Below are 25,158 nucleotides of genomic sequence, written 5' to 3'. Positions count from 1 at the left end.
ATATTTAAGTCCCACTTGAATGCTCCTTGACGAGAGGTGGTCCTTCTGTGTCCAAAAACAGCTTGGGACAAGGTTTTCACACTGACAGCTGTCATTGTAAGACAGTTAGCAACTCTGTTTGTTTGTCCGAGTTAGCAACAGTAACTAAGGGAGGCGGAGCTTACCAATAGAGTGTATGCCACTTTCCCGCCGGAACACGCCCCCTCAGGGACTGAGTGGCAGAAGAGCTGCTGCGTGACTGGAGTTAATAGGGAAAAACACGAGTAAAACAAATGACTATTAGTTTAACCCTTAAATGCATACCTCGGGTCTTTAGCGACCCGGGACATCATTCACTACCCTCCTCCTCATTCATTTTTTAAAGTTAGACATCAACCTTCTTAGTATTCCTCAATCAATCCATTATAAACAAAAATATGTATAAGGTCGCTAACAACCCGAGGTGTGTAAGATTGTCAGAGATGTATAAAGTACTAGAGACACATACTTGAGTAAAAGTACAAGTTCCTTATCAAAAAAGTGACTTGAGTAGAAGTTGAAGTGCTCTTTAAGCACCACACTTAAGTAGAAGTACTAAAGTATTCAAAAAATTTTGTACTTAAGTATTGCAAGTAGTTTATTTTAAAATGTACTACTCAAGTACTGAAAGTAAAAGTACAAGTATTGTGTTATGTAGTTATTAAAGAAAGTAGTCAAAAGTTTGAACATCATATTGTTTTTATTATTTCAAATGATTAAGCTAAAGGACAACCACAATGTTGGTAGGTAATTTTTCTACATATTGTCATAGAAATAACCTGAAAATACTGTAGTTCATTAAGATTCAATCTTACTATAACCACTCTTACTAAAAAAAATGGGGTAAGCACACTTATATTCTCATTTCAAGAGGTGTTCTGAGTAAATGATTTGTTTGTAACACTTTACAATATGGTTTGTTTTGTTAACATTACATTAGTTAATTAGACTAATAACTAACATGAACTAACCATGATCAATACATTTGTTACTGTATTTATTAATCTTTGTTAATCTTAGTTAATAAAAATACAGCTGTTCATTGTTTGTATATGTTACTTCACAGTGCACATTAACTATGTAAACAAATAGAGAGCAATTTGAGCGCAAGACGTTCGTGTTGTTCTAAAGACAGTGAATGCGCGCTCGCGGGGCTCTCTCGCGCGCTCTCTCTCTCGCGCGCTCTCTCTCTCTCTCATGCGCGGTAATGTGGGTTTGGTTTGGAATGATTCGTAACATTTTTATAATTGTAACGAGTAACGATGCAGCACATAAAAAAAATATCGGAGTAAAAGTATTAAACTCATCGAAAATATGTACTGAAGTAAAAGTGGAAGTAGGAGAAAAAAATAATACTCTCGTAAAGTACAGATACTGCCTTTTAGTACTTAAGTACAGTAGTGAAGTAGTTCTACTTCGTTACTATACATATCTGAAGATTGTACATATATTTTTTTTCTGCACAATAATAAATGAATCTATAATGATGAAATAAGTGCAATTCCCCTTTATTCCACAAGGTGGCAATGTCTGATACACAATGATGAAGTGACGTTTCACTCATAGTTACCTCAGACAGAAAACGAAACAATAATAATTATAATCTGCAAAACTTGAAATGGCTCAGCGATTTACTGCAGAGCAAGAACTGAAAACATTCAAATATTAGTGTCACTGTCACCTGATGATGGATCTGGTGAAGAAGCTGTCAGCGATCAAAATATTTATTTTGAAGACGTTGAAAATGAGTTTTGAGAATATGTGTGAGATGGCGAATATGAGGGAAATGCTGAATGTCCTGGGAAATGAGCTCTGACGAGGACAGTGGTGATGGTATAAAACATCTGCTCAAACTGAACCCTTCCAAGCTCCAAAAGGTAACGAAATATGTTTTATTTTATTCTTCTGTAATTGTTACTCTAATATCCGGAGTTTTATATTATCGCGACAGGTAGAGGTCTATCCATGTTAGGTCTAGATCCGGGTCGCTAAAGACCCGAATATGTAAGAATGTTTAGCGAAACGGTCATGCATTTAAGGGTTAAACTAAAGGTTGGGCTCAATATAGTGTTCTTTACAACTTACCATGGATATTGACATGCAGCCAGGAATCGTGTTTTCCTGACATTTATATGAGCCTGATTTCGATACATACATAAATATTTATCACTGTCAGTCATCAGTTTCGAGAGTGAATCCTGCATGTATATGTGGCCGCTTGTCAAGAATGGAAAACAAACTCTGTTTTGTTAAAATACTGAATATATTATAGACCTATACATTTTTTTTATATATCAGTGCACCTAGACAGTGTACAAATAGTGCTCCCTTTATAATCACTAAAAGCTGTCATTCAATAAACGCAATCTCACAAAGTTCCATCATATGAATCAGTGAAGCTGACGACACAATGAATCTCTTATTTACATAATATCCACACTTAGAGAGGATTAGTGCATGTGCAGAACTATTCAATAGAGTTGTAATAAGTTTTAAGTGTAATTACTTTTGTTTGTAAAAAAAAAGTAATACTACTACTACTAATAATAATAATTTGAGAAAATAGTACTATAATTCTTTAACAAAAAAATATAATAATAAACAAATCAAGAGATTATCTAACGATCACTGCCAAACAAAGTCCTGGCTTATTATCATGGGTTAGCCTGGATGCCAGTCGAATTTAGCCCTGCCCACAACATTTGAGGTCGGGAAGTTCGGTCTGGACTTGATCTGTTGTGGAGCGTGAACCAGAGCTGTTCGGACCAATCAAATTGTCAAGGCAGACTTTATACGATGATGGACAGATGATCAACGGTAACGTAATCATCCACGTCACCAAAGAGCGCTTGGGTTGAATTCGTTCTAATCCTAAACGGAGAACTTGTTGGTATATGCATTCACCTTTACTATTTATCTCAGAAATGATGATGGTGTTGGTAAGTACTCCGTGTCTCCTTAAATTCTTTTTTACAACTCCGGCAAAGCTCGTTTACACTCGTCAACTATGGATCGCTCAACATACGTCACTTATTCCATCGCTCTGATTGGTTGTAGGTCTATCCAATTGAGGGCCTTTTCTTTCCTGGTTCGGTTGAAACACGCCTCATAATCACAGCCCAATGGAGCAGGAACAGACTCATATTCTGACTAGAATCTGAGTATGACGACGTCAGGCTAATCATGGGCATCATTCCACATACATTTTATTCCACCTTCCATTAAACCACACTTCCGTAACAACTGCAGGGAGACTAATTGAGATAAAACATCATATGTAAAATGTAACCTCAGTATATAGGTCATAATATGAACACCCATAATTATATTTGTACAAAGTCCTCATACTCTGGTATCAAAAATAGTAGGCTTAAGTAGGCCTATGTTCTGGGAAGATGTTACATGAATATATTCATAGAGAGCATCATGCATAGAAGACGACTATAAAAGGCTGACACACCAAATGCACAAGCCGACGTGCCCTGTTTTCAGCAGAAAGGAAAACTTGAGTCTCTAACTCTTGCATGTCGCCACAAGTAACCCCTGTTTTATTGGAGTTTAAGCAAACAAAGGTTCTCGCAAAGACACTGGGCGGCAACCGTGGCATTTCTGGTGCATTAGTTTCACACTGATGCTTTTGTCACACTGATTCCCCGGGATAGAAAACTTATGCAGCTTTCAGTAGATCAATGCTGCTGCTCCTCCTGGGGAATTTTTGCATTGTGTGCACTGCTGTGGAAAAAAACCCCCATAAAAACACGAGTGGTGGCCTACTTTTGTGATTGTTCTTCCCCGAGTTGTTTAACTGATGAACGCTTTATTAGAGAGGAATTAAAATGGAGGGAATTGTTTGCTCTGTGAGTGATTAATTACCACGGAAATAATTATCCCACAAAAAACAGAGCAATCTCGAAGTAATAAGAGACAATACCCTGTTGAGGTATGACTAAGGACTTTTAGGATTAGTCATTTTGCAGAGTCAGAGTCTTAATTGTAGGTGGTAGAAAAAAATACAGATGAAAAAGACTGATACAGACTCAGACAGTTTTGTTATATTGTATACACTGCCCTCCCAAAAATAAAGTCACTGTTTAGATTTAAAGGGATAGTTCACCGAAAAATGTAAATTATCCCATGATTTACTCACTCTCAAGCCATCCTAGGTGTATATGACATTCTTCTTTCAGACAAATACACTCTGAGTTATATTAAGATATGTCCTGGCTCTTCCAAGCTTTATAATGGCAGTGAATGGCAGCCCAAAATTTGAAGACCAAAAAAGTGCATCCATCCATTACAGAAACTTACTCCACACGTTAATAAAGGCCTTCTGAAGCGTATCGATGGGTTTGTGTAAGAAATATATCCATATTTAACACGCTATAAAGTAAAATATCTAGCTTCCAGTGGACCGCCTTCCATACCAAGTAAAGTATAACGCCTCTCGCAGTCGCACCAGTTACATTTTTTCCCATAAGTTGAATACAGAAGGCGGTCTGCCGGAAGCTAGACATTTTACTTTATAACATATTACATATGGATATTTATCTTACAAAACGCCATCAATTCGCTTCAGAAGGCCTTTATTAACCCCCCAGAGCCGTGTGGAGCACTTTAATAATGGACAGATGCACTTTTTTGGGCTTCAAATTTTGGGCTGCCATTCACTGCCATTATAAAGCTTGGAAAAGCCAGGGCATTGTTTTATATAACTCAGATTGTATTCGTCTGAAAGAGGATGGCTTGAGGGTGAGTAAATCATGGGGTAATATTCATTTTTGGATGAACTATCCCTTTAAATTAATTGAAAGTCTTTGGGATGTGCTGGAGGAGACTTTACAGAGTGCTGGGCTCTTGACCCAAAATTGATGCACCTCTTGATAGAAAATAACATCACAACATTTATTAAATGTAATTTATTTCCATCTACATTTATACATTTATTTCCAACCACACACTCCATCAATTGTGGTTAGAAGAACTATTGCCAAACATATAGCATGCTTATTATTATGTATCTGATTTCCATTACTGTTTCAATTCAACTTCAGAACATGATTCAGTTAAGTAAAGTAAACAATAAAAGGATTTAATATGTTATTATATTATATAAGATGAAAGATGAAAATGATCTGTGATTAACACCTAATTACAACAGTGTCTCTTTTGTAATGGTAGATAAAGTCTACTAATCGTCTAATACTCTTGGTGGCTATAAGACTAATGCTACAGTATACATTTAAACACACTTGTGTTCACTTAATGTAATTGTGTGTATAACAAGTACCAATCAGAGGATACTTATAGACAAATGGGCAAACTAGTTACTGTACACCATGTCCCAGTCTTGTGTACAGGCATACTGAGTTGTAGTTCTCTTCTTGTTTTATTTACGAGGATGACTTCTCTACATCCTTCTCCATTCCTCTAGTGAATGTGTGTGAGCCTTGTGTATGAAATATGAATGCAAATCTTGAAATGGTCACCGCTGGGGCCATAACACAACAGCATGAGCATAGCAAACTCCAAATGGATAACACAATAATATCACAACAGCGTTACTAGAAGCTAATAGAATATTTCTGCACTGTAAAATTTTTTTTAGTTTGTATTTATTGACATGCAGCTGATGTAATTTGCCACGACTTTAACGTCAGATCAGAACCATAAAATACCCCTGGGCAACCTGGGGTTAAGTGCCTTGCTCAGTACCACTTTTGGGATGGTTCTCACTTCCACAGGGATTTGCGAGGGGTCAGTTTAAGAAAAGGAGCAGCTGGATTCCTGAAATGAATTTGCCTGTAGTAATATGACTTTGAACAGAGAAGTACAGATTGCAAGTCAAGGACTATCCAGTAGCTAATGAGGGTGAGCTTATAAAAGGTTTTGTAAACACATTAAAAACAAAAAGGTACTGAACTGGTTGAATGGTTGGAGCATTTCCCAGTGTTCCTGAGACGTTAACTGCACTCCACAATGCTAGGTGATGTGTATTGGTATTTATATGGATTTTTCTTTGTGTTTACTTACAGACACTTTTCAGGTCATTCAGGTTGACTGGTTCTGGAGTCTTGAGTCGGTCTACTACTAGCTGGTGCTATGAGCCACTGGGATCTTTCCTTATTCTACTCTGAGCTCTTCTGATGTGCAGTATTTGCATGTGCATTCATTATTCACCATGTTTGACAAGAGTTTCCATGTTAGTTTTTTCACGCCTTGGATGCGTTTTCCAAAAGCAGAGTTAGCTAAACTAACCTTTATTCCCAACATTGTTCAATTATTCTTTGTTTCTGACAACTACAGTTCCAACTATCATGAGCTAACGTTGTTAGGTGCGACCAATGTTACAGTTAAGTGTGACTTTACAGAGCCAAGATATGCTGTTGTTGTAATGTTAGCTAGTAACAGCACAGTTTTGAGTGTCATTATTTGTCTGGAGCTGGTGGTGACTAACAACCAACTATACTCTTGAGTACTGTATGTTCATTTTTGGTTCTTCCTTGTCATAAATTTGCCATCTTCGCTTTATTTTACATGACACATTATTTCGCTTCACTTCATCTGTGATAAACAGACATCCACTCAGTTGTGACTAGCTAAATAATTTCTCCAATAGTGATTAAGCAGTGTCGCACGTGAAACACACATCTGGTTGGAAGCCTACTACAAGTTGGCTAGGTTGGTTTGTTTCTTTAACCAGTAAATATGGACCATCCTGGTCTATGATAGGTTATGCTATTTGGTGTCTAATCTAGACCAGCACAGTCAGTATCCGCATTTCCACTGTCGGGCCAAAAGCAGGCGTGCTAGTGTGTCATGTTTCCACTTCCGGGGCTTGATCGGGTAGGGATGCGCGGTATACCGGTACTGGGAAAATACCGGTATATATTTTATTTCAAATGGTACAATATCATGATTTTGCTCATTTCGGTATATGCTGCTGTTCCGAAGTTCACCGCTAGATGGCAGTGCGCTACCCAAACTGACGCAAAACCGGCAAATGTGGCGCCATAGAGGAACAAAATTAATACAGCAGTTGATTCTCACTCAACACGCCCAAAACTAATTAATAAAGAGAGGATTAGACATGAAATTTGGAATGACTTTGCCTATAAAACTGCTGAAGAACCATCAAACCTTGCCAAGCATCTGTCACTTGCCATTCCTGTCTTGTATGAGACATTAAGAGATCGACAGGTGAGTGCATAATTCAAACGATCTAATTAAGTTAGACATTTATTTTCTTTTAACACTCGTCAACGCACATAATACCGTATTGTTTAAATATCATGAAATCTCCAGCGTTCGTTTCAACCAGTGATGTTTAGATTTCATAATATTTGCACGCATACTATTGCACTATTTACATTTGCGAAAGACATAACCAACTGTGTTTATGTGACTACTCACTAAAGATGGACATTTTTGACATAATTTTGTGTGTATTTGACTAAGGAAAAACAACTTAATTTGGAATGCGCAAGCTCTTTAGGCTTGTGTGTTTGTTGTTGGTATGAGCACAAAGAAAACTCTCTCAAAGAGCTCCCATACCATGTATTATGAAATTCTATAAAATCGCTTGCATGTTCAAATTGGCAAGGTTTAAAAAGACGTGGGCAAGTGATTTCCGTCAGCTCCCGAAACGACAGTGAAAGTGTTGAATCTGAGCGCGCAGATTGCTTTAGTGTAGGTATGATGTCTTTTAAAGCCAGAAGCAATTTGCTAATTTTGAGAGCTAGAGAAGGGAGACGCGCAGTATTGCTGAAATTACTTCTTACAAAATAGTTAACAAATGCCTGATTTGATGTGATTAATCTTTGTTGATTAATTTAATAATAAACATTTGCGGTAATTTCCCGCTTCATAAAACCCCAGAATTGCAAGAGTGAGTAAAATTATGCGCAATACCCGCGCCAAAATTCAGGCCCTGTATGGTATTGATTTAATATCGGTACTTCGGTATTAGATTGTGGTACTGTACCGAAGCCAAAATTGTGGTATCGAGCCATTCCTATCGTCGGGGCTTCATTGGGGCCAGCAGCCAGGGTTTTTTGGCCCACCGAATACCTTGGTCCAAAGTGGGCCAGCTCAGTCTTGAGGAGTGGTTACAAACAAAAGCAGAGTTTATCTGAGTCTGGAGATGGCAGCGCCGCGGATGATTTCATATACATCAGCATTAAAGACTTTTAAAATAATTTTAGCTCAAAACTCACTTTCAGACAGCAGCGAGTGTTTGAAATAACTTTTGTTTGTGATCCGATGTGGATTCTAATCTCCTTATAAGGCATGCATATTTAAATGCGATTCAAAAGACTATGCGTGCTAACCATTACTAGTAAACATGTTAAATACGACTGCTTGCAATCTTGTATTTATTTTATCTGTCAGTACGTCTCATCTCTTTATACCAGACTGTCTGATATCCATATTTAGCTCTGCATATGTCATAAAATAAAGCAACTCTGGTATTTCGGGAGCTTCCTCTGTTACTCTGACTGAAAATATAACTGTTTTGGGACTGTCACTGCAGTGAGTGCTGAAGCTTCTCAGGTCGTATTTTTGGTGGAAAATTTGTAGGAATGATCGTTCGTTCTAAATGTGATGTAAACATACTGTCCTGTGACTACAAATAAACAGAAACAGACGCAAACTATCTTGCTAGTTTCCAGTGATTTATTTCTTATTAGTTTTCTGATAAAACTTCCGTTTGTTGGTGAAATTATGGGTTTGTGTGACATTGTTCCATAGAGGTGTGTTACGGGTGGGTTTTAGTGAAGCACTGTGGAGCTTCTGGCCCACGATGGTGAAAACACTGTGATTTTGGGCTGGGTGCTACAGTTCCAAGGCTATTAGCCCAGCCCGGCCCATTGAAAGCCCTGGCTCGCACTGGCCCAACAGTGTAAAAACCACTATTGCAAAAAGTAGGATAGTGATGTGACATGACATGATCAAAATAGTCTAACTAGTCAAGATGAAGCAGCACTTGGTGGTCAAATAATGTGCTTTTGATTTAAGCAGGCCAGTTTTTGTGGTTGAGCATGGGGATAAACCAGAACACTGGCATCCAATGCTGAAAACCGACATTAAAAACACAGGTAAGTATCCTAACTTAAAGTAAGGACTATTTCTCTGTGTTAAGGCTGTAGTGTACATGTTTTTTTCAAGCATGGTTTAGTTTAAGCTGTTGCTGGGTTTCTCATGGTATACGGCCGCCTTAACTCTGAATCTTCCTTTGGAGAACAATGCATTTATTCTTTTGGCCTCTGATTCTTTAACACATTTCCAAATCTCTAGTGCAGTCTTAGGTTAGGGAGGGTCAGCTATAAATATGCCATTGAGTTTTTTAGTAGCCAGGTGCTATCCATTTACAATAACCTTATGTTTTTCTACAGCTCCCAGATGTATGTATCTTAGCCTCTTTTAGTGGATTTGCTGAACTGATAAATATGTATACCATTAAGTTTCTTTGGATAAAAGTGTCTGTCAAATGTAAAATTGTATTCACAGTCAGGGGTAAATGTAGCCAAGATTTGAAGGTAGATACTCGCACAATAGGCTTGTTTAGTTCATTTCTGTTAACTTTGAAGCTTTATGACCATGTAATGGACCACACAAACTACTATACAGACATCGTTCATGAAAACTGTGCCCACCCAGCCATTTCTATGTTCTTCAAAACTCAAAATCAAGAACTTTTCTTCTCTGCTCACAAACTGAGCAACACATCTGTTCTGACACGGTGTGTGCCTACACAAGCTAATTTGCCACAGAGAAGTAGAAGAATATATTCTTGGAAAAATAAACATTAAAAGATTAGCTGTAAAGAACTACTGATGAAAGCTTTTTTTAAGATCTAAAGGTCTCTTTGTAGAAATGTTGATACTTTTGAAAAACTCTGTGTTATTTTCCCTGAAGGTTCATCCGTTGACGTGAAGATAAATCTGTCATAGCGTAAGTAAGACTTTTTTTGTACATTGGAGTGACGATGCAAACCGAGTAAAGCAAACTATTCCCAATTTAATTTGATAGGTATCCTCAAAACATAGACACAGTGCTCTAGGGGTGTAAAAATATATGTGGCATTGAATAACCCACTGTGAATCTTGTCATTAAAACGGAAAGAACTGAAATAATATAACACCATCGATAACATCTCAGATTATGTAATAAAAATCCCCTGAACTGAAAGAACAGAGTGAAACATCCACTGCAGTTATTTCAGTCGCGATGAATATTCAACAGACCTTTTCATGACAGTTGATGGGCACAAAAAAGTGAGGAAGCCACTGTGTCACATTTTCTCATGCTATGCGCACTTCAATAATGTGTCGTGTCACATTATTACCAACAAAACTACCATGGCAGAACACACAAACTGATGGAGATGAGTTTGCTAGCTTTTGTTCCCGCTATACAATAAATAGCATGGAGACCAGTGACAATTGTAACCTTTTTACATTTTCTTTTATAACTCACAGACTACAAATACCATCTTTTGGTATAAGAAACATTTATATGTGCCAAAAGGGAATGCACCATCAATAGACCTATAAGCAGATTAGATTACATATTTGTAATATAATAGAAGACCTAGTGGGATGATAATAATAACCCCTGCAATATGGCAATAATTAGGAGCAATTTGTAAAAATCTCAAAGTGTTAATATAATTGCTGCTACATTTAATTATTGCTAATTATAACATTACAAAATAGTTTTCACCTTTAGATCTTGCTAATGGCAACAGCCAAAATCCTTGTCCTTGTGGGACATTCTTTTGGTCCCCATGCATGAGGAAAACAGCTTATACCTCATAATAAATTATGTTTTTTAAAACTGAAGAAAGTTTTCTGCAAGGGTAGGGTTAGATTTAGAGTGTACAGTATAAAAATCATTTTCTATGGAAAGTCGGCAAAAAACATGGAAACCCAGCATGGTAACTGGTAACCATGTACAGTAAATATCTGTCATTCATGTTATCTTTTACCCAACAACTTTCAGTCAAAATAGACATTAGTTTGAATTCGAAGATATGGAAATGTTGGAAACTGCTCATGAAGTGAAATTATCATAGTTCTGTTTCATAGGCTTTACTGAGCATGTGCTGAGAAAGTCATTTATACTTGAACTTATTTGTAATTGAATACATGTAGTTTGCTATACATTTACCCCTGCTATAACTGCCTCTGTCCTATACATTTTCTATTACAATAATCACACAGAAAAAAAAAATGGCTCAAAGGGATAGTTCACCCACAAATGAAAATTAGCCCATGATTTACTCACCCTCAAGCCCTCCTAGGTGTATACTCTGGGTTATATTAAAAATGTCCTGGCTCTTCTTAGCTTTATAATGGCAGTCATTTTTGAAGTCCACAAAAGTGCATATATCCATCATATAACTGCTCCAAACGGCTCCAGGGGGTTAAAAAAGGTTAACAAGTATCCATATTTACAACTTTACATACTGAAATAACTAGCTCAGCGGTACGCAAGTCGACTTACTGTTAAAGAGTAACCCTTGACGCATGCGTATTGATGAACGCAGAAGCACAGATGATATAGCAAAACAAAACACCGTCATGAATTAAAGTCTAAAAAGAGAATTTTTAAAGAGAAATGGCGGAGGATTTCGATATAAGAGAAGAGGGGCTTGAGTTTGTTGCCAAGCCCTATCTGCGAGAGGCGTTAAAGCTTGAGATGCTCTTGTACATCACGTCAGGGGTCACTCTTTTAGTCGTCTTGCGTACCGCTGACCGCCGGAAGCTACTTATTTTAGTCTATAAAGTTTTAAATATGGATAATTTTCGTACACAAACGCGCCACTTTGCTTCAGAAGGCCTTTATTAACCCCCCAGAGCCGTGTGGAGCAGTTATAGGATGGATATATGCACTTTTATGGACTTCAAGTCACTGCCATTATAAAGCTTGGAAGAGCCAGGACATTTTTAATATAACTCTGATTGTATTCGTCTGAAAGAAGAACATCATATAGGATGACTTGAGGGCGAGTAAATCATGGGATAATTTTCATTTTTGGGTGAACCTTTAACCCTTTAACATCTGTGCATACTGCCTTTGAAAAATTAATGCAGTGAGACAAAGCTACATGCAGACAGATAGTAGTCTCTCTCTGAAAGTGCTCTTGATGATAATCTCATCTGTCATTGCACCCAGTGACTTTTATCTTTGATTCGTTTTCTTTTGTCTTAGTAAGTCGAAGTGACAAATGCTAAATTGCCATATGGCTCGATATTTTACTGTATAAAGCATTCCATCTCTGGGTGAATATGAGAAATAAATTAGATTTCCCAGCACAAATATTTCTGTGGAAAATTATGAGGATCAAAATATCATCATAGGCCCACTCATAGTAATTTTGAGTAAAAGAGACCTGTAAAACCATAGATAACTATTTCCCCAAAATATTGCTAGTAAACTTACTTTTGAACACAGTTACACATTGTATACATACAACAAAGAACATATTTCCTACAGATACAACAAAGGGAGAGCAATACCTCTGATCCTAAAGCAACCAGACATGGACCATTAGATATTCTATTTCATATTTCATTACATATACAGTTGCAAGAAAAAGTATGTCAACCACTTGCAGAATCTGTGAAAATGTGAATTTTAACAAAATAAGAGGGATCATACAAAATATTTTTTATTTATTATTATTTAGTGCTGTCCTGAATAAGATATTTAAGAGATCTCAAAATGAAATTGGACCAATCAACTGTGAGCAAAGTGACACACCTTTGATGCAATAAAGTCACTCCCCCTTTTTCTACCCAAAATTAAAGGTCACTCAATAGAAAATGGTCTTCAGAATCCCCTTCAGGGTCGGTCAGAAATCTTGGGAATAATCTTTGATGACCAGCTGTCGTTCAAAGACCACATTTCAAAGACAGCTCGGTCATGCAGGTTTGAAGGTTACATCTTGAAGATCAGACCATTCCTAACAGAGCATGACACACAACTTCTCGTCCAGGCCCTGGTCATCTCTAGGCTTGACTACTGCAATGTGCTTCTGGCTGGACTTCAATCGTGTGCAATTGAGATGCTTCAAATGATTCAGAATGCAGCGGCATGTCTTGTCTTCAACGAGCCCAAAAGAGCCCATGTCACACCTCTTCATCTCTCTGCACTGGCTACCACTCACTGCTCTATCAAGTACAAGATGTTGACGCTTGCTTACAGATCCACCACAAGCTCAGCACCCGCATACTTCGACTTACTCCTACGAGTCTGCACCCCCACCAGAAGCCTTCGCTTGGCTGAGGAGCGACGGCTCGTGGTACCATCACAGAGAGGCATGAAATCCCTTTCCAGAACCTTTACATTCACTGTTCCCGGCTGGTAGCATGATCTCCCCACTTCCATCCGGAAGGCAGAATCACTGACAACATTCAAAAGACAGCTGAAAACTTAGTTAAAATATAAAGGTCATACAAATAAGCTTTAAAATCAATAAATAATGACTACATGTGAGCTTAAATGTTCAATTCTCTCTATATATCAACTAAACTAACTTCAAAACTTTTACTTGCATTGACGTAGTATGGTTTTTCTCAAAGTTGTCCTCTTTCACAGACATCTCTTTTCTTCTTGCTGTGTAAATTCTTAATATTTTTCAATCATGTAATATTCTGCAGAAGAGAGAAGTGAATCTCAGTTTTACTGATCCACAGCATGTGATTGGCTGTTCACTGCTGATGTCACAGCTAAACTCAGGATCAAAGCCTGAGTTGACAGAGAAAGCTGATGATCAGCATCATGGGACCAACAAAGCCTGAATAAATTGATTTGGTTTTGTCAGCTCGAAACTAATCCTGTAACCCTGAGTTTGTTAAACTACCATCATGGTACAGGCCCCTGGTCTACCTGTTGGATAACAAATGGTTCATTAGCCTTAAAAAAAGAAAATCTACACTGACCACCAATTCTCTATTTTAGGAAGCAACCAAGCCAAGCATCCTGTTCAAGGGAACAAAGACAATAACATGGTCTTTGAAATGATCCAACTAATCTTTTCAAAGTCTCTCCGAAAAAAAAAAAACTACTAAACAATGTATATGCTTAACCAGCTAACATCTCTCCACCTTTCTTCATCACTGTCAGAAAATAAAAAGGACATGTAAAGCAGGTGTAAATTGGGTGAATCAAAGGGTGTGAATACACGCACACTTCCGCATCAACAAGTACTTCATTCTTACCTATATTGTGTTTTGTGCCATATGGTTCCTTCTCGCAGCCTTGATTTCAAACGCTCTCAGACAGCAGGCTCACACCTTAGTATTCCACAAAAAGCTCTCAGTCTGCAAAACAAAACAGAAAAAATATCACAATTATTGTCTTTCAACAAGGCATACATACACGCAACTGCCTAAATGATCTTGCTTCCCGCACTTATATGAAAGGATTTTTGGATTTAACTATCATGCTATCTTTAAAACGGTGATTTAGTTGGCTTTGACATCCATTTTGCTTCTACAGCAGCAGGATACCATTCAAATCCCCTGGAAGTCCAGATATAGTTTATTTATGAAATTACATTTTTTCACGGGAGCAGCCGGGGTTTATACAGCATAAAAGCAGCTTTGTGGTCACAATAAAATGTATGTTAGCTCAATATATGGTACTATACTCCACAGTGTCAGATGGCCTGTCTATCAACGCGCTTCGACTATAATGGAACATGACATGTTGAGGCGGAGGGAAAGTGTCTGAAAGCTCACGGCTTGTTTTTATTACTATTCTTATTTTGTCTGTTCTTTTGTATAGTTATGTGGACGCAGTGTAATGTGCCATAATTTTTGTAGCTCACTGAAGAGAGTCTCTTCACTTGTCATGGCTGGACAAACAAAAACACCCTCATTTCCAAGAAATGTTTATTTGAAATAGGCAGGATGATGAGGCCAATAATAAGAGGGAGCTCCAGTAATATCCTGTTTCTATGTATGAATTCTTATCTTTCTATTTCTCATGTAATAATGCTTAGACTCTCATTTTCTTTGTTTCTTTCTTTGTTTCTTTCTTTCTATAGAAAGTAATTTCTAGGGCAAGTATCCTCATATTTTACTACTAAATAATAATGAATTGTCAAGAAAATACTGTCAATTTTTTCAATATACTAAAAGGTGAATCAGGCATGGGGCTGTCAACCTTCACAACCTCCATATTCTGTTCTGAAAAAAAAAATGAAATGACTGATTTATTAAAAAGTGCATTTTTATATTGGTCTAAATCCATTTTGTTCAGTTTGTATAAAAGCAAATGACACTCCTCAAAGAAAAATATATATAACTGTCATAATATATATGACTGACTCGTCTGTGGCTATGCAGCCCCATATGCAACAAACTGCAATGCACTGGGTATTCTGACACCTTTCCATCAGAACCTATAGCTTGTCTGTTTGATCGGACCACACGGACCAGCCTTCGCTCCCCACGTGCATCAATGAGCCTTGGCCGCCCATGACCCTGTCACCGGTTCGCCACTGTTCCTTCCTTGGAGCACTTTTGACAGAGACTGACCACTGCAGACCGGAAACACCCCACAAGAGCTGCAGTTTTGGAGATGTTCTGTCGTCTAGCCATCACAATTTGGCCCTTGTCAAACTTGCTCAAATCCTTACGCTTGCCCATTTTTCCTGCTTCTAACACATCAACTTTGAGGACAAAATGTTCACTTGCTGCCTAATATACCCCACCGACTAACAGGTACAGTGATGAAGAAAGTAGGTATATATATATTTAGATATTATGATGTTCTTTTTAATAAATAATCGTTTTACTTTCTATGAATGTGTCACGAAACTGCTCTGACATGGTTGAGGATCCAAATGTAGCTTTATTCGGGCAATCCAGAATCCAGAAGCCATAAAACAGGCAATAGGTCAAAACACAGGGCAGAAAACATATGCAAACAGGGAAATCTGGGAAACCAGGCAGAAAGTCAAAACCAAATCACGGGAAAGACGGAGAGCGTTCAGAAATGCATTGTGACACTTACAAGACTTTGCAAAGAATGCATGAAAACACAGGGCTTAAAGCATAGATATACATAATAAAAGCTAGATGTCTCATCTGCGCTGCTGGCCAATGGAGGTTGACGTCCGCACGTGTCGGCCATCTTGTCACAGTCAGCTCGCTCACTCGTAACATTGTGTTTTAATGGTGCGTGTACTTTTTAAATAACCATAACTTGCTCAATTTTCTACCGATTTTCAAACTGTTTGGTTTGTTATAAACGTCAGAGATGTAGTTATGACACTGCATACTTATGAATAATTATTCATAATTTGTTCAAGCAAACCAAACCATTTGTAAATCTGTCAAGATTTCAGCGAGATAAGAGTATTTGTGTTCGTGCAGATCACTCCTTACATCAGGTACCACAGAGCCCGCCAGAAAGCTTGCCTGTGACAAGATGGCCGCCGGTGATGACGTTACAGACTCAGCCGTAAGACATCTAGCCTTTATTATGTATATCTATGGCTTAAACAGGCAGGCATTCACATGATAATCAGACACAAGTGGAGGTAATCAAACATAAGTCCAGGCAATGGGTTATGGGAAATGCAGTTCATGATAGGAAAGCAAAGGAGAAGGGATGAGTGCCCTTTGGTGGCGACCATGGGCACTCCAGCCTGTGGATGTGAAATAGGGTGTGTCTCAATCAGTTCCCCAACTGCAGAGCTTGTGAATCAATATATCATGTAAACGAATTCAGGCACTGGTAAGGACAGTAAAGGATGCTGGCTCACTACACATTGGGACATTGTGGTTGTATTGCTGGGGAATAGTGTTAAAATGCATTAACCATTGACTCTTCCATCTGCATTTGGAAGTTCATGTAATGAAGTTTTGCCCTCACAGTGGGAGAAAAGAAAAACTGTGATATAAACTCTTCCTGGCCTTATAACATATAATATCTTTGTTTGAGGGCTGAATACATACAACAGCTTTGTGTAAGGAACATAAATGTAAGCAATTATTCACTAAAAATCTTCCAAGGACGTCCACCGAAGGTCTCCTTGGCATATTCATTATGTAAACAATGATTTCTGGTTCATGAACAGATCCTTTTATTGAGTCAGATGTTTTCAATGACTTGATTGATCTAGTTCATAAAACTAATCTGAATGATTTTCTCCTCCATGAACTGAACTGAGAAGAGTCTTGAGACTCAATGTTCCACTTGCAGTGGTTATCAACCAACTGGAGTGTGTTATAAACTATCAGTGAATAATTTATTAAATTTTGGTCTGTTCCTCACACAATCATAGCTTCAGAAGACTTGGAACATATCACATATACGACATTTATGATAGTATTATTGTGCATTTTCTTTTCAGTCTACAAGATTACTATCTGGAAAAGAGTGGTTGTGATTTTGTGTATTGATATATTGTGTTCCAAGGAAGAAAGTCATACAAAAACAACACGACGGTGAGTATATAATGACACAAATTTCATTCTATCCAAACATCAGGGTTAGAACGTTTGTTTGTGATCCTAGTTTTTCAAATAATTCCAGCGAGGGTGCCGATAAGAGCAAAACATGACAATTTGGAAAGCAATTTCCACACTAATCCATTTGCATTTCTGTTTGCTCTGAGGCATCAACAATTTCCATATGCTCCGAGTCGGATTAACAGCACGCTTGCTCAAGTCTAGCTTGTGTTATTTTTTTTTTCCCTTCACACCAGTTTACCGCATCACATGTGAAGCGTATTCCCCGTTCGGCTTTAAGTCAGAGCACTCATGCAGGCGACATCCGATGGGCTGGGTATTGACAGCTCTTGAAATAGAACTTGCGTGTGTGTGTGTGTTTGCATGCAGTGATATGATGCAATCTTCTTTTGTGGGAAATAATAAAAAATCAGCCATCGTGCATTCTAGGAAACGTATGCTTATGATACTACACTCAAGCTCAGTGATATCTGAAGTGACATAAAAGGGTTGGCCTGCACTTAAATGCATTTATGAAACACTAAAACGAAAAATTTAAAATGACTACAAAAGAAAACAAATGTTTGAGGTAGATGAACACCCACAATTAAATAAAACAGGACAAATTGCTTGTGATATCTAAAAGCACCAGCATCTAATAGAGGGATTTGACCTTTTTAAAGAGACTTTGGAGATAAATGAGGAAAGACGCTGTAAAGCGCTCCGTGACAGACTCTGACATTTGCATTCAGAATAAACAAAACACCTCTGTTTGGCTAAAAGAGCTCTTGAGATGGGTACTCTGTTGCTGAGCCTCAAGAGAACTACTGTTGAAATATCATCAATTAACATTAGATTAAACTTAAAAAAAATGAATACATCCAGGCCGTTCACACTTTGAGGACAGATTTTCCATAACAGTGTGTTCCATATCATTACACACTATCTGTTTTGCATGCATCTTTGTGTTTTACAGTCGCAGTGAGAAAATACTGAGATGCATCTTCCCTTGATGGATGATTGGTTCCATTCCATTGACACAAATTGAAATATTTAGTGGGTCGCCCATTTTGCACTGTAAAAAAGAAAATAACTGTTTTTACTTTAATAACTTAATTTATTGTGTTTATCCAATTGATTTGTCCAATGTATTACAGTATATATATAGTATTTGGGAATAAAAAAAACATGCAAAAAAGAAAAAAAAAAAGGCAATTTCTAATTATTGGGGGGGACTTGAAAATGCCACAATGGAAAAACTGAAAGTGTTTTAGGCCACCCGAAGCAAAACACAGTTACGTACAGGCAAGAAAGCTGTTGCCATATTGTTCCATTTTTACCATTATGCTTTTTAAGAGTAGACAATGAACTTTTCAGTGATAAACCTACTCCAGCAATGATTGTTCTGTTATACCCTCCATTGATCTGTCCATGGTGGGGATACAAAAAATGCGGATGCATAATTATAATTTTTATTTTTAAGTGAAAAGATAAAAATAGACCTTTAGCATAAGATGCCCCAACTCAAAATTTCTTGTTTGAATCAAGACAACCGGTTCTAAATAAATATGTGTAATTTACTACGGTTTATTAATTTTATTTTCCGCTTTTCAGGATGCACGTGGAAGTTTGTCTGAACCTTGAAGCGATCGCAAAGTTGATTTTGTGCTAATTTGAGCTAATATTTGATGTTTTTTTAAAAAATGTTGTATATTTAAGTGGCGAATGAGAATCTGTCAATTATTGAATATATTTTGAGAAAATCTTAATGATTTTCTGTTTTGTTCAGGATAATTTAAGCAACAGTTCTTCAATAACGGAAGAATATGTAAAAGTATGGTATTTGGGGTAAAAGGCTGTTGGGGTACAATATTTACATGACAATAAACAGCTGGATGACTTTTCCATATGTTGACATGGTTAGATTCAGATGGGAAATATCATATATTAAGTTGGGTGTCCACTTTAGAGATATTCACCATAATAATGAAACCATCTTATTTAAAATTATATTATATATTTAAATGTATATAATTATTTAAAATTATATAATTATATTATATGCTTTCAGAATCTTTACTTTTACAATCATTTTGTTTCTGTATTTTTATAATATATTTTGTATATGAACATTTTAATGACAGTATATTTACTGAACAAAATGAATTATTTTATTTTTTTGTGAAGTGCCCCGTGTGTCCCCTTGCCACCTCATTCATTTATTTTTAAACAAAACCACTTTTATGATTTATTTTCACACAAAAACTGCTGCTCCAAAGATGTTCAATACAAACATATATTTTTTTTTCTGCAATCATACGCTATAGGACTAGTGATAAGGTGTGCCTTTAGCCCCATTGTACCCTACATGTGCATATGTGCTGACTTTTTACGGTTTTATGTCATTAAATTGTGATCGGTTCATGAGATCAGCCAAATTTTGTGACTACAGATCGAGTCATAGAATGTGATTAGTGGCTGATACCAATAACAATGTTGAAAAACATTCAAAACGAGTAGTTTCTTTAAAAAAACAAAAAGAAAGAAAGCAGGCACCCAATGAGCAAGAATACTGAGAATGACGTATCTGAAAGAACAGGCTGTTCCACATTGTGTGAAGGCAGCTTCAATTTGCCTGTGTCGATACAGAGGCTTTATGAGGGTCAGTGCTTTCAGTGCAGGCGGCGCACACAAATCCAAACACAAAATGGGAGTTGCTCAGCCACCTGACAAAAAACAAGCCCGCTCTTATTATAGAAGTAACCTGGGCTAACCTTCACACCTCTGTTCAATAAGTTACTGGCTGAGATAAGAAACATAGATGTGATTTTCCTCAACTCTGGAGGCATAGCATGAAGCTGTCATGAAGTTATCATGAGCATAGTGCAAGCAGCACTGGTTAACAGTATCTCACATTACAGGAACAGAATTAAATGCATGGAAATAATCATGAAAATCCTTCACTCTGGCATGCAAAATACAAAAAGCCACTCCAAGCTTTCCCAGTTCACTGGTCCAAAAGAAGTTTCTGCAAATGCTGTTTGATTTGATCTCAGGATGACATATAGCATAAAATCCTCCATTGGGATGCCTGCCATTACACAGCATGGCAGCTAATATAGGGGAACATCCTCAGGGAAACAGATACTGAACATGCAGAGTCATGCCTTCTCCCATTGACATGCATTAGGAATGGGATGATTACCAGTTTCATGGGATGATTACCAGTTTGGGGCGGCAGTGGCTCAGTGGTTCATGTAGGTTGTCTACAAACCGGAAGGTTGGTGGTTCGATCCCCGGTTCCACCTGACCAAGTGTCGAGGTGTCCATGAGCAAGACACCTAACCCCAGCTGCTCCCGACGAGCTGGATGGCATGCCTTGCATGGCTGACACCGCCGTCGGTGTATGAATGAGTGTATGAATGGGTGAATGTGAGGCAAAATGTAAAGCGCTTTGGATGGCCGTAGGTCTGTTAAAAAGCGCTATATAAATGCAGTCCATGATAAATCCCGATAAAATGTACTGATGGTTAGTAATGGTCAATAGCTTTCAATATGTCCAACAACAGAACTAATGATTTTAACCCGACTATGGTAAGTCCTTTTAATGTGAAACCAACACCTCACTGACCCTCAGACAAACTAAAGAGGCACGTGTCCCTTTAGTATATAAAAATCGGAAGGAGCACGTGCCTCCTTAAATTAAATAAATAGATCCCCAAAGGTGAATTTTGCAAAAATTTTGGACACAATTTAAACTAATGTCATTCAGCCTGTGTGAGTGCATGTGGGTGGTTGAGGGTATCTGAGTGTTGGTGTTTTAACAAGATATGTATTATATAGGCATTTAAATGTAAAAGCCACTTTTGTAGATCAGTGTGCTAGAAATCTGTGCGGCGAGTTTCTTTCAAGGACTACACAGAACAGCCTATGATTCAAGAAATGTGCCTGTATAAAAACATGTACTCTGGCGGTTGAACCATGAGAATTGAATGCGGTCAGGAGAGTTCAGCTTTCACTCGACATGCATAAGCGACAAACTTTATACCTATGATTTCAGCTGCACTATATTCAGTTGGCCATTATATTCATGTCATTTTCATTGTTGCTGTAAAATAAGTGTTACCATGTCTTTATTTGGAGAAAAAAATTATTATATATATGTATATGTATATATATTAGGGCTGTCAAATGATTGTGTTTACAAAATATATGTGTGTGTACTGTGTATAATTATTATTATATATTATGTATATTTAACACACACACACACACACACACACACACACGTGTATATATTTAAGAACTATTTGCATGTATATACTGTGTATATACTGTCGATGTTTGTCGACCACTACATATAAAGGTAAAGGTAAAGATAAGGTTAAAGCACATGTACTGTTGTGAGCCAGATTATGTGAATCTGGTACTACTGTAGCTTTGATACTATGAAGTCAGGCAGTAAATAGAAATTGCACTTATCATGACATCAAAAGAGATCCCTTGAACAGAATCAATATCATGAAGTGTATTGGTTCAGACTATTACATCTTATGAAGTTTTATTCGGCTCATGACCTTGTGTTTGGTCTCAAGAATACTGATGTCCAGCATGGCAGCTAATATAGGGGAACATCCTCAGGGAAACAGATACTGAACATGCAGAGAAAACCATTCTCACTCCCAAGGTGTCAAAATCTGAAGCATGGTCAAGTGCCTTCCGTGTCACAATGAAGACGCTAAAGGCACCCCTAGGCGTCACTATATTGATGCACAGGGAACTCCTTTGATTTCAAAGAGAAACCTTTGCCGTCATACACAGACGCGTTGGGCATGGGAGCGCCATCGTCATGATGAAATTACATATTGGGTTTTGATTTTTTTTATTCTCAATTTAATCAGTCATACTTTTATTTACATTTATTTTAATTTTTAATTTACGGATATAACAGGCAGATCCGACTGCATGCACAATTTATTAAAAAAGGACAAAGTGTTACGAGGCCAAACGATTAATTTGTGTGAAGAAAATCCCCAAAAGCGATCAGCGTCTCCATCCGCTATTTCAAAAGTTGCTGCCCGAAGAAACGTTACGACAGATTTCATAGTGAAATTGCATTGGCTCTTGTATGTCTCGTGACCAATTGCGTCATTACGTCAGCTTCGACTGTAAAATATCATTGGCTCTTGTGTGTCTTGTGACCGATTGCGTCATGCTCAAGAGTTGGGTGTATCATCTGAATGAGATATAACTGAGTGTGTTCACGGAGCTGCGGGATCATCATTTCAGCGATTAAAACATTACGATCAACTCTGTTCTTTACATGAAGACATCGTATGACTTCAGAAGACTTGGAATGCAACAGTTAATACTTTTATACTGTTTTTGGTCAGTTTTATATTGTTGGGTTAGTTGCTCCAATCTATAAAAGTAGCCTATATATATTCATAAAATCATGTCTGCTTTTACAAATGCAAAGAATTAAACACGTCTTGATCTGACGCATTGGGCAAACAACTGAAATCAATGATGTACCCCTGTGCGTCGATATAGTGACGCCTAGGGGTGCCACGTCTTCATTGTGACGCAGAAGGCACTTGACCATGCTTCAGATTTTGACGCCTTTGGAGTGAGAATGGGTTGTGCAGAGTCATGCCCTCTGGCCCCATTGACATGCATTAGGGATGGGATGATTACCAGTTTCACGATAAAATGTACTGACAGTTAGTAATATAGTTTAAAAATTAATTATCATTTAAACCGTGTTTGATAATCGTGATTCGGAAAACTTAGGCTAAATCCTGTCCAGCCAGCAGGCGAGCACAGAGTGCACAGAGCTGCTTGTTTTATGTGTTGTTTGTTGATTTTCAAATATAAAACTGGTTGAAAGTTATTTTTGAACGCTTATCTCATTTTAACAAAACTGTGATATTGGTTATCGTGATAATTTGGGTCACTATAATCATTATATGAAATTTTCAAACCGTCCCATCCCTAAGATGCATTTATAACATTATTTTAAACCCCGGTGATTGTTTTTTTAATCTACGCTGTGTAGTAACTATGTAATAAAATATCTATTGCATAGTTACTACAGAGATACAGCTGAATGCTCATAGACCTTAGAAATAGATCACACACCATTGTTCTTTACAGATTCTAATGCAAATGCAAAGTGGCCTTCTCAAATGCAAGAACTCATACCTATCATGAGACATAGCCTTACCATGAGAGATCTATGTTCAGGAGGCAAGTCTACCATTTTGGTTCTCCTGTAGAGAGGTGTAATCACATTTTCCACTAGGTTTGGGACAAGTGCCCCTCAGATAAGAGCTTATCATGTTCCTTATTATTCCTCCATGTTGTTATTATGTACCTCTTGCTTGAGGCCCATGGGCATGTCCACTTATCTAGGTTTTGCAATTTGAGAGGGACCGCTGGGTTCAATTCGCTGTCTCTATTCTTGCTATGAGCAGCATGTCGTAAAGAGATGTTACTTGGGACCAGTAATGTTCCCTAGATAATAAAATAACCTAGAAATATGATGTACTTCCTATTGAAGGACGGCTACAAAAGTAATAAAAATCAGGCTCACATATTGCATTTCTTATTTATTTGAATACCACATATTCTTCTCGGTCACACATTCACTGTATTATGGGCATGAGTATATTATGTCACAAAAAAAAATATTAGCAAGCTTAATGTTGTCAATCCAATCCATTTTAATGCATAATAAGGATTTATTCTACAGTACCACATCTATAGGGTCTGAATATAATATATAAAGAATATTATAAAGAGGCTTCGCTCTCAGGAGCTCAGTGAATTCAAGCGTGGTACCGTGATAGGTTGCCACCTGTGCAATAAGTCCTGCGAGCCAAGTCTTCTCATCCAACATCAGTGCCTGACCTCGCAAATGTGCTGCTAGAAGAATGCTCAAATATTCCCATAAACACACTCCTAAACCTTGTTGAAGCTGTTATAGCTGCAAAGTGTGGGCCAGTTCCATATTGAACCCTACGGATTAAGAATCGGATGTCATTAAAGTTCATGAGCATATAAAGGCAGACGTCCCAAAACTTTTGGCAATATAGTGTAATTCTCAGAGGTAGGATAGCGCGGTTCTAGATAACACAGTAAATCCTTATCAGGACAAAATGAAGCCAAATTGAATTCTCATTTGATTTGACACATGGCATCTTTCTGGGTTATTTGCATTGATCGGACTGCAGTAATACTTAGGATGTAATTAGTATATTGTGTGTTTGTTCAATACACTGCAAGAGATTAAATAACCAGATTTACATTTCCAGAAGGAAATACTACTGCTTGCAAGGTAGAAATAGAATAGTCTGGCAAGCTTAAGTTTTAGGTTCTGCGTACAATTTTTTTTTGCTTGTCACGACTTTCTAAATGCATCTTGTTTTCTGTTGGTTGCCTTGCAAAAATGTTCATGCGACTAACATCCTTCATATACACGATAAGGTAATGGATACAACCAAGGTTTGGCTGTATCATTGATAGCATTAGCCCCCACTGGTATCCAACTACGTGAGTGAAACATCAGTGTATCTAGACCAGAATGATGAAATCTGGGGCATCTCACAAAGACAAGCTGTTATAAAGTCACCCAAACTGAGGGTGAACAGAGAGTGTAAATCATAACCAT

General features: G+C 37.6%; 1 protein-coding gene across 1 annotated transcript in view; it reads right to left on the bottom strand.

The window, feature by feature from the left end:
- Positions 1-25,158, bottom strand: part of LOC307135803 (leucine-rich repeat and fibronectin type-III domain-containing protein 2) — a 218,744-nt gene that overhangs the window by 46,538 nt on the left and 147,048 nt on the right. Inside the window, exon 3 of the mRNA XM_079832482.1 lies at positions 14,244-14,345. The gene's annotated coding sequence lies outside the window, so the exon portion shown is untranslated. The remainder of the gene's footprint in view (positions 1-14,243; positions 14,346-25,158) is intronic.

Source organism: Gobio gobio (genome assembly GCF_949357685.1).
Source record: "Gobio gobio genome assembly, chromosome: 13".
In the NCBI taxonomy this organism is placed as follows: Eukaryota; Metazoa; Chordata; class Actinopteri; order Cypriniformes; family Gobionidae; genus Gobio; species Gobio gobio.
Note: the sequence above shows the minus strand (reverse complement) of the source record. Positions and strands in the feature narration are given on the sequence as shown.